Consider the following 9,805-nt stretch of genomic DNA (forward strand, 5'->3'; position numbering starts at 1 on the left):
GGATAAGCTGACCATGGGTTGAATGTGGGGATGACTGGCTCCATCGCATAGACGTCCCGTAGTGCTCGGTTCCATTCTTGCTTGGGGATGTGAGTGGCGTAGATCATGTTGACCGTTTTCACCTGGGGGGGAAATTTCTTCTGTCCCCCCGTGTTCGGACGCCGGGGCTCCTCGTAATCGTCGTTGTGTAGCCCCTTGTCCTTGTGTTCGGCGTTTATTTTGCCAGCCTGTTTAAATACCCAGCAGTCTCTATTGGTGTGGTTGGCTGGCTTGTCCGGGGTGCCATGAATTTGGCATGAGCACTCCAGTATACGGTCTAGACTGGATGGTCCCTGATTGTTTCTTTTGAATGGCTTCTTCCGCTGACCGGATTTGGATCCGCTGAATCCGGCATTGAACGCCGTGTCTTCGGTATTGTCGCTGCTGTTCCGTCGCTTGTGTCTGTTGTGTCGTAGCTTGCCATTATTGTCACAGACATCTGAAGTGCCAGAATGTGGTGTAGTGCTGCTACGAGCCAACCAGCTGTCCTCGCCCGCGCAAAAGCGGGTCATTAGTGTCGTGAGAGCTGCCATGGACTTGGGTTTCTCCTGGCCGAAGTGTCGGGCGAGCCACTCGTCACGGATATTATGCTTGAAGGCCGCCAGGGTGTCGGCGTCCAGATAGTCAACTATTTGGTTCTTTTTAGTTAGGAACCGAGTCCAGAATTTCCTGGCTGATTCTCCGAGCTGTTGAGTAATGTGGCTCAAGTCATCGGCATCCGGAGGTCGCACATATGTGCCTTGGAAGTTGTCAAGAAATGCGTCTTCCAGGTTTTCCCAACTGCCAATGGAATTTGCGGGCAGGCTGTTTAGCCAGTGCCGGGCGGGTCCTTTGAGCTTAAGGGGAAGATACTTGATGGCATGTAGATCGTCTCTGCGGGCCATGTGGATGTGGAGAAGGAAATCTTCAATCCATACCACGGTGTCTGTTGTGCCATCGTATGATTCGATGTTTACGGGTTTGAACCCTTCAGGGAATTCATGATCCATCACTTCATTGGTGAAGCAGAGGGGATGTGCGGCGCCTCTATGCCGGGCTATGTCGCGATGCAGTCCGGCTGCATCTGCCTAGTTATGTTCGTCCCGACCAGATTTGCTGTTAGTGTATCCGGTATGACGGTCATTGTCATGTGCTGCAGCGCGCCCCCGTGATCCGTAGATCGATCTTGGTTGTCCTGTGGTGTTATCCAGTCTATCGCGTAGGTCCTGAGTATTGCCCCGGGCCGTAGTAAACTGGCGCGGGGGTGCAGGCTAGTATTCGGGCTGATATGCTATTTTATCCCGACCTCGAGGCGGCCGGTCAGCCGTGTGGTGCTCGAGTCCATATTCCTCGGCTGCCAGGACTTCTGTCCATCTATCTGTGAGCAGGTCTTGATCAGCTTGAAGCTGCTGCTGCTTCTTCTTCAGGCTTCTCGCAGTGGAAATAAGCCGGCGCTTGAAGCGCTCCTGCTCCGTGGGGTCCTCGGGCATGCCGAACTCGTCGTCGCCAAGGCTAATCTCGTCTTCGGAGGAGGGCATGTAGTTGTCCTCCTCCGGATACCCGTTCGTCGCCTGTTCGTCTGGGCTGTCCTGCCCATCTTCCTGCTCGGCCTGCTCGAAGGTGGGCTGATCGGGGTTGTATTCATCGTCGGCACCGTCCGGATTGTTTTCGTCTCCGGTGCCGGTATTGCCTTGGCGGGGCTTGGAGCGGCGCTGGCAACGCCCATGCTTTGCTTTCTTCTTGGAGGGCTTATCCTCCGTTGCCTCATCGCCATTGGTTTCTTTCGGAGTGTCCACCATATATATATCGTATGAAGAGGTGGCTATCCACCGCCCTATGAGCGGGTGGCTCCTGTACGTCTCCTGCATTGTCGTCCATACCGTCGATGTCTTCAAAGTCGAAGTCAAGCACGTCGCTTAAATCATTGATCGTGGCAATGAAGTGGGTGGTGGGTGGGCAGCGAATTCCTTTGTCACCTGCTTCCCACTCAAGCCGTACATAGTTCGGCCCAGAGCCTCCTGACAAAGAGAGAGACTTTAATGAGTTTAGCATGTCGCCAAAGGGCGAGTGCTGAAAGATGTCCGCAACGGTAAGTTCCATTACCGGAGCCCAACCTGACTCGACTAGCTCGGGGGTATGCGGAGAGGAACCGACAATCGGATACGAGTCTGGGGACCCGGGATTACAGGTCTTCCCAGAGGTGAGACCTATGTGCGGCTCCATCGCCGATGAGTATGCGGCCTACGGGGCGGGGTCTACCCCTCCGTCCTTGGGCGACGCAACCTACTCCGGATTTAGATCCGGGGCTACTGCAGGGGTGATGTCCCGAGCATTGTCCGACGGCAGGTCTAGGCCGTGCCCGTCGTGACTGTCCGGCGCTCCTTGCACAGGGCCGAATCCGTCGAAGATCAAGTCTCCGCGAATATCCACCGTATATTTCAAGTTTCCGAACCTGATCTGGTGGCCAGGGGCGTAGCTGTCGATCTGCTCCAGATGACCAGGCTAATTGGCCCGCAGTGCGAAGCCGCCGAACACAAAGATCTGTCAGGGGAGAAAAGTCTCGCCCTGGACCGGTTTGTTGGCGGTCGAAGACGCCATCAAGCCTCGAAGCGACGACACAAAGGAACTCTCAATGGAAGCACCAATGCCAGTGTCAAAACCGGCGGATCTCGGGTAAGGGATCCCAATCTATGCATCCTAGGCTGATGGTAATAGGAAGCAAGGGACACGATGTTTACCCAGGTTTGGGCCCTCTCGATGGAGGTAAAACCCTACTTCCTGCTTGATTAATATTGAAGATATGAGTAGTACAAGAGTAGATCTAGCACGAGATCATAGAAGGTAAACCCTAAGAGCTAGCCTATGATGGTATGATTCTAATTGTGATCGGCCTTCTAAGGACCATCCTCTCCGGTTTACATAGACACCAGAGAGGGCTAGGGTTTACATGGAGTCGGTTACAAGGAAGGAAATATAATGTCCGGATCGCCAAGCTTGTCTTCCACGCAAAGGAGAGTCCCATCCGGACACGGGCCGGAGTCTTGAGTCTGGTATCTCCACGCTCCAATAGTCCAGACGATGTATATAGTCCGGCTGTCCAGATACCCCCTAATCCAGGACTCCCTCAGTTGCCATTCTTCTTGAAGTTCCCTTTCTTTCCCTTGCCCTTTTTCTTGAAACTAGTGGTCTTGTTAACCATCAAGACTTGATGCTCCTTCTTGATTTCTACCTCCGCAACTTTGAGCATTATGAAGAGGTCTGGAATAGTCTTTTCCATCCCTTGCATATTATAGTTCATCATGAAGCCTTTGTAGCTTGGTGGAAGTGATTGGAGAACTCTGTCAATAACACTATCATCTGGAAGATTAACTCCCAGCTGAGTCAAGTGATTATGATATCCAGACATTCTGAGTATGTGTTCACTGACAGAATTATTCTCCTCCATCTTGCAGCTATATAACTTGTTGGAGACTTCATATCTCTCAACTCGGGCATTTGCTTGAAATATTAACTTCATCTCTTGGAACATCTCATATGCTCCATGACGTTCAAAACGTCTTTGAAGTCCCGATTCTAAGCCCTAAATCATGGCACACCGAACTATCGAGTAGTCATCAGATCGAGCTTGCCAGATGTTCAAAACATCAACATCTGCTCCTGCAGCAGGCCTTTCACCTAGCGGTGCATCAATGACATAATTCTTCTGTGCAGCAATGAGCACTACTGCAGGATGGTGCTATAGCGACACTACGATCATAGACCCTTCGAGAAACTATGTGCGATGCAATAATCGCAAACGGTGGTGTCAGAGAACCGTCAAAAATGTCCAAAACTTTTGCGTTGACAAATGCATCAAGCACAGTTCAGATTTTAGTTGCGTGTGCGATGCAGGGCATACAGTTCAGTTCAATTAACTGTTTGAAATGAGGAGTAACAAAAGAAATGGGTAGCGAGATGAAGGCATGTGCGATACACATCATACGGTTCACTCGAATGAACTGTTTGTGATTAGGCAAGACAAAAGAAATGGTCAGCTAGATTAAGGTGTGTGTGATATACGACATACAGTTCACTCGGACAAACTGTTTTCGATTAGGCAATAGAACGGAAATGGTTCATTTTAACAAGATGTGTGTGATATGCGACATTTGTGATCAGTCAAAAGAACAAAAATGATTCGTGTAAACCAGATGTGTGCTATACGCAACAAACAGCCCACTCGGATGAACTGTTTGCGATGAGAAATTATAACACACACGATTACTATAGTAAGTTCGTGTGCGATTCTGTTCGTACAAAAACTTTGAAAAATGCAAACTAGTTGCTTGCGTATAAGCAATTATCAAAAAGTAACGAGATAGACCTTCTTCAAGACAATCAACATGTGTTCAAAAAACAAAAAATGTCATAAACTATAAAACAAAGACCTCGATATTAACTAGACGGGATGGGTCACTACAAAGGTTTATGATAAACCTTTGGAGTCACCCATCCAACTAGTTAATATTGAGTGCACTTCCAATCCGGTCACCCATCTCATGACTACTCCAGCCTCAGCATAGTTAACTTGGGAGTTCTATTAGATGAGCTATCGATAGGGAAGCTGGTCCTTGCTATTGTAGATCCCTCTTTGCAACCTTTATTGCGCAATGCAATGGAAACAGTTCAACTGAACAATATGTGTGTGATACGCAACAAACAGGTCCGTGATCAGAAATGTGTGCAAAGACCAATAATAACACAGACGATTACTGCTAATAAGCCATGTGATTTGCTCTGTCTACAAAATAATAACATGTATATATATAACTGAAATAAACATCCATTTACATAAGTGACTATACAGATCATTTGCACACACCTCTAAACAATTGCATGCATTCTAATGTAGGAGAAATGATCGTCTAGTCATCTACTTCTTGTGATGCTCCCGCCACTGCTCTATGGCTCGATCTCTCTGCTGGGTCATGAACAAGACACTTCCTCATGTCAATGATCTGCATGTACATCTTGTAGCTTGTGTACACGTCATTGGCCGCGTACTTGACGTGTTCTTCATCCAGTCTCTCATGCCAAACACAGTGCCAGGTGTCCTTGTCCTTCTCGCTCTCATCCTTCATCTTCATGTAGTAGGGGTCGATGATGGACGAGGCAAGGTCAACCAGGGAGTTCAATTTGTTCTTGGCGCTGCCCCAGACCTTGTAGTGGTCCTGGATGTTGACAAGATTCAAGCATTTCAAGCCCGAAACGTTGAGCACTTTTAGATCATTGGTGGTGTCCACCGCAGCGAACTTCTTGTCGAAGCTGTTGATAAAACTGGAGAAATGCTCGCAAGGCCTTATGGCTAGGTGGTTGTGGTAGACGAGGACGTCATGTCGCACGCACAATTGTTCGACGGCAACCTTCTGATCATGCCCGGCACGATCGATGGTGTATTCGAGGTCAAAGCCGACCACTTGGTACTTGTCCTCGACAAGGAACTGCTCCATAGTTTGGATGGAGCTCTCCACCGACACCGAATCGCTCGTGTACACCACCGAGAGGGCCTTCCCCTTCATGTGGGTGTCCACTACATGATGTGTGGTGAACTACCCGCCGTTGTCATCGTCGGCCGCTGGGAGCGCCATTGGATCCATGGGGATCGCCATTGGAACCGCTGGATGTCCTCTTTGTATGTGTCGTTGTGGAGGTGCTCATTGTGTCGTGTGACGCGAGAGATGAAGGTAAATGGCCACAGGAATAAATGGGGGCCAGGCGGCCTGGATTCTCGACGCGTCTGCATGGTAGTTTTTGCATCAGGTAATTGCATTGTGGAGCCGCGCCCAGCGCAACCGCATGCACACGAACGTGCGTGATCATGCGCCGACCCCTAATACTGGCAGCACGTGTGGAGGGACGAGGGCAGAGCACTTGGAGGGATGCGAGAGGGCAGAGCGCGCACAGCGGCTGCCTCAACTACAAGCACCCACACTCATAGAGCAGTTGAACAAGCAGGAAATCGTCGCCTACAAGCCAGCGGACACTCGCGTCACTCCGTAGAGAGCGGCCGTGTGCTACTTCCTCCGTCTTGGTCTATAGTCCACATTATATTATGTGCCATACTTTGCCGTCAAATTTAACTAACAAAGTGTTAATGCATGTTATTAAAATTATATAATTGGAAATTATGGTCAAATACGAATCCAACTATATAATATTTGGCGACATGCATTCGTATTTTATTAGTTAAATCCTACTTATAAACCAGGACGGGTGTATAGTAGGTAATTCAATCGCAAACATTTTTTTATTAACCATATGTGTACGCGGCCTTTCGTCCTCCTCTCGCACGTCTTGTCACCCCGCTGCCGCAGACGGTTACAGCGCAAGCTTGCACAACACGGGAGAGCATTCTTTTGGCCAAACGGTGACACCAATGAATCATCGGTGAGCCCATTCCCACGCAACCTCGCAGGTTCCCGCGCAAGCTTCCCGCCCGACTAGGTAAAATGCCCCCAAATCCCAATGCTTACCGGCCTCGGCGAGTCCTGCATCGCATTTTCCCCTCCCTCCCTGTAGCTTATCTCGTCTGCTTCTCCCACAATTGCCAAAGGCACCGCTCCTTCATGGTCGCTCAGCCCCTCCGCTGTCATCAGACAACAACTCCAGCTGGGAGGCTACACCGCGGCGGCGGCGCAGTCCCTGGCATAGTGTAGTGCGCGTGGCATCCCTGTTGGGTTTGCATGGAACACCCACCACATGCTCCACCGCCGATGCCCATCGGCAGCTATTGTCGGCTGCCTTGCCGCCACACCACCATTGAAAGCCATTGCCATCGCCCGCTCCGTCGCCGCGGCCCAAAGACAGGAGGTGGCCGTCGTGGCCGCCACCACACTGCCGGCCACCGTGGCCATCACCCGCTCCGCCACCACGGCCCGAAGGCGGGAGGTGGTGGCCGTGGCTGCCACCCCATCGTCGGTTGCCCTGGCCGCCGTCGGCCGCCGGGGTCATGACCCGCTCCGCGCGGGAGGCGGAGGTGGATGCCGGCATGTTCGTCAGTGACCTTGCGCTCTACATCGAGTTCCTACGGGAGGAGGAGGAGCACCTTGTCGAGCACGCAAAGAGCCTTACCGCCGCCGTGGCCGCGACACACGCTGCCTCAGAGGCGAGGAATTAGGAGATCTACGAGGAGAACCACCACTTCGAGAGGGATCATCTGGAGCGGCAGTGGGCGTTCGAGCTGGCGAGCGTCACCGAACGTGTAGCAGCGGTAGGCACCATATTGCATTTGTCCAGCTCATCGGTAGGCTCCTCCTCCTCTGCCTCTTACTAAGCGTGCTCGTCAGAGGAGAGGCTGCTGGACATAGTACAAAGCCCCTCTGTAGTAGTAGTATTTAGGGGCTATTTTGTTCAGTTCATCTGACCATAGATGTAGTGGAACTGTACAACGTACTTAAAATTAGCTAGTATATAAAGTAGAACTAGCTATTTCAGTACGTGGTTGGCAACAATTGGGGAAAAGTTTGGTCGCTTCAGCCGTCGAGTTGAACTGTTCGTATAAATTAAGCATGACTGCTTAATCTATGAATGAAATCTATTCTTAATTACTGAATTTTAGTTGCAAAAAATTTGATAGTGCTAGTGATTTTTAGCTGCATATTTTGGCAAATCGTAGCGATACAAGGTTGACAAAAGGCAATGTTACTAGATCAACAAATGTCAATCTTTCAAGTTTGACAAATGGCAACATACCCAATATGACAGATGCAAATCTTACCAAATTGTTTGTAAGAGGTTGCACACGGGTCATCCAAAACAACCGTTTACGTTGAAGAGATGCACAAATCTTGCTCTCGCTTTTCATACTGATATTCTATCTAAAACATTTGCAATCAAGAGCTGCACAAATCCTGCTCGGCACATTTTCCCTTGGCTTCCTGGGGAAGCTGTCGGTTTGCATACGGGTGTTGTAACTAAAACGTTTGCGATCGAGATACAATATTAAATCCAAGAAAAAAACTATTTCCAGTGATGGCGGAGGTGGCGTGCCGCACCGTCCTTGTCGTTGTCGTCCTCCGGGACACCGTTGTTGAAGTCTTCAAGGCAGCTCAGAATGTTCTTCACTGGTAAATCAAACATCATGTCATCGCGCGATCGACGGGCGGGGAGCGGGAGGATTGCAGCTGGCGGCGCTGAGAGGTAGCGGTCGACGACGGCATCCCATTGCCGACGAGGGGGGCGCACGCATGGGCACGCGCGTGACGGGTGCAGCCAAATGCACGGGGACTGGCGCCGCGGTGGATGGAGGGGCACGCACTGGCATGGGCGCTGGCATGTACATGAGCTCGCGCGGGTCCGCGGAGACCTCGGTGACACCCACGGCTTCTAGCTCTACGATAGTACTCGGCGACCAGCTCGTCAATGCTACGGGGATAGTCGCTGGTGCGGGCACGAGGATGGGAGCTGGGATGGGAGCGGGGGCAGCAACAACCGCGGCCGGCTCATTCTGGGCCATGTCCATGAGGCCTCATTCCTGCTTATTTTCTATGTCCTCCAGCTCGGAGTCGACTTCACCAAACTTGAAGACTAGTGGCAGATGATCCTTTTGCGCCATGGCGTTGGTGGAGGTCTACGGGCGGGAGGCGAACAGTAAGGCCGCCCGTATTAAACAGTGGCTCGGGCGCCATTAATGGAGAGGAAGGAGGGCGGCCATGGAGGTCAAAGGGATCGATTCCCAGTGAGCCTACACAGCGTACAACTCGCACGCTTCTCGGTGAGCTGGCACATTGGAGGACAGCTTGCACGCCTCTCGGTCAGCCTATGCACCGGACTGCGCTCGCACTACTCCCGTTCAATCAAGCAGCTGTCCACACGGCACCTCCTATAGCCATTAGAACGAAGACACATGGCATCACATGAATGGTTAACATAACGCACATGATTTGAATTATACAAACATTTGCAAGGTTCTAGTGGTAGCTATTTGTTTGAAAATGCCTTTGTTGGTTGTTATACGAGTGCTTCTTCTCTCAAAATGGACATGAAAAATAGCACAGCATGCCGGGTGCCATAACATGATAGCATGCCAAGTTTCATGAATTTCAGACGAGTTTTGGATTTGCTAAAATTTAAAAACAAAGTATCTGAACGTTTTGCCGGCAATCAACAGTGCCCTGGTGTTTGAAATTCATTCCCATTTCTTGCATGGGACCTAAGCATGCACCCAAGGATAATAATTTGATTTTTCAACCAATTTATATGCACTGGAGCATGTGCATGTAGTTCAAATTTGAATTATGCACATAAAATGCCTAGAAAACCTAGTTAATGTATAAAAATGTCCATACGAACCCCGAAAATTTGCAAAATTTAACACAACACTCTTGTTGTTGTATGTTGACACTAGAATTTTTTTGAAAGTAATAAGAGGCAGGAGATACCATTTCGTCCCTGAAGATGGGACGTTCCCTACCGAAACCATCAGGCTTGTTGTGAGAAGCTCTGGCTTGTGAGAAGCTTATATCGAAACCTACCCGAAATGGGACAAAAAAATTACCACGACATGTCGATGCTGCTCCATGATAGCATGCTAAGTTTCATGAATTTTAGACGAGTTTAGGATTTACTAGAATTTAAAAACCAGGAATCTCAATGTTTGCGGCCGAGTGATGACGGCAGGGTGTTTGACATTCATTCCCATTTCTGGCATGGGACCTAAGCATGCAACCAAGGAAACATATTTAAATTTTCAACCAATTTATATGCATTCATGTGCATGTAGCTCAACTTTGAATTATGCACATAAATG

Source organism: Triticum aestivum, chromosome 2B (genome assembly GCF_018294505.1).
Source record: "Triticum aestivum cultivar Chinese Spring chromosome 2B, IWGSC CS RefSeq v2.1, whole genome shotgun sequence".
Taxonomy (NCBI): domain Eukaryota; kingdom Viridiplantae; phylum Streptophyta; class Magnoliopsida; order Poales; family Poaceae; genus Triticum; species Triticum aestivum.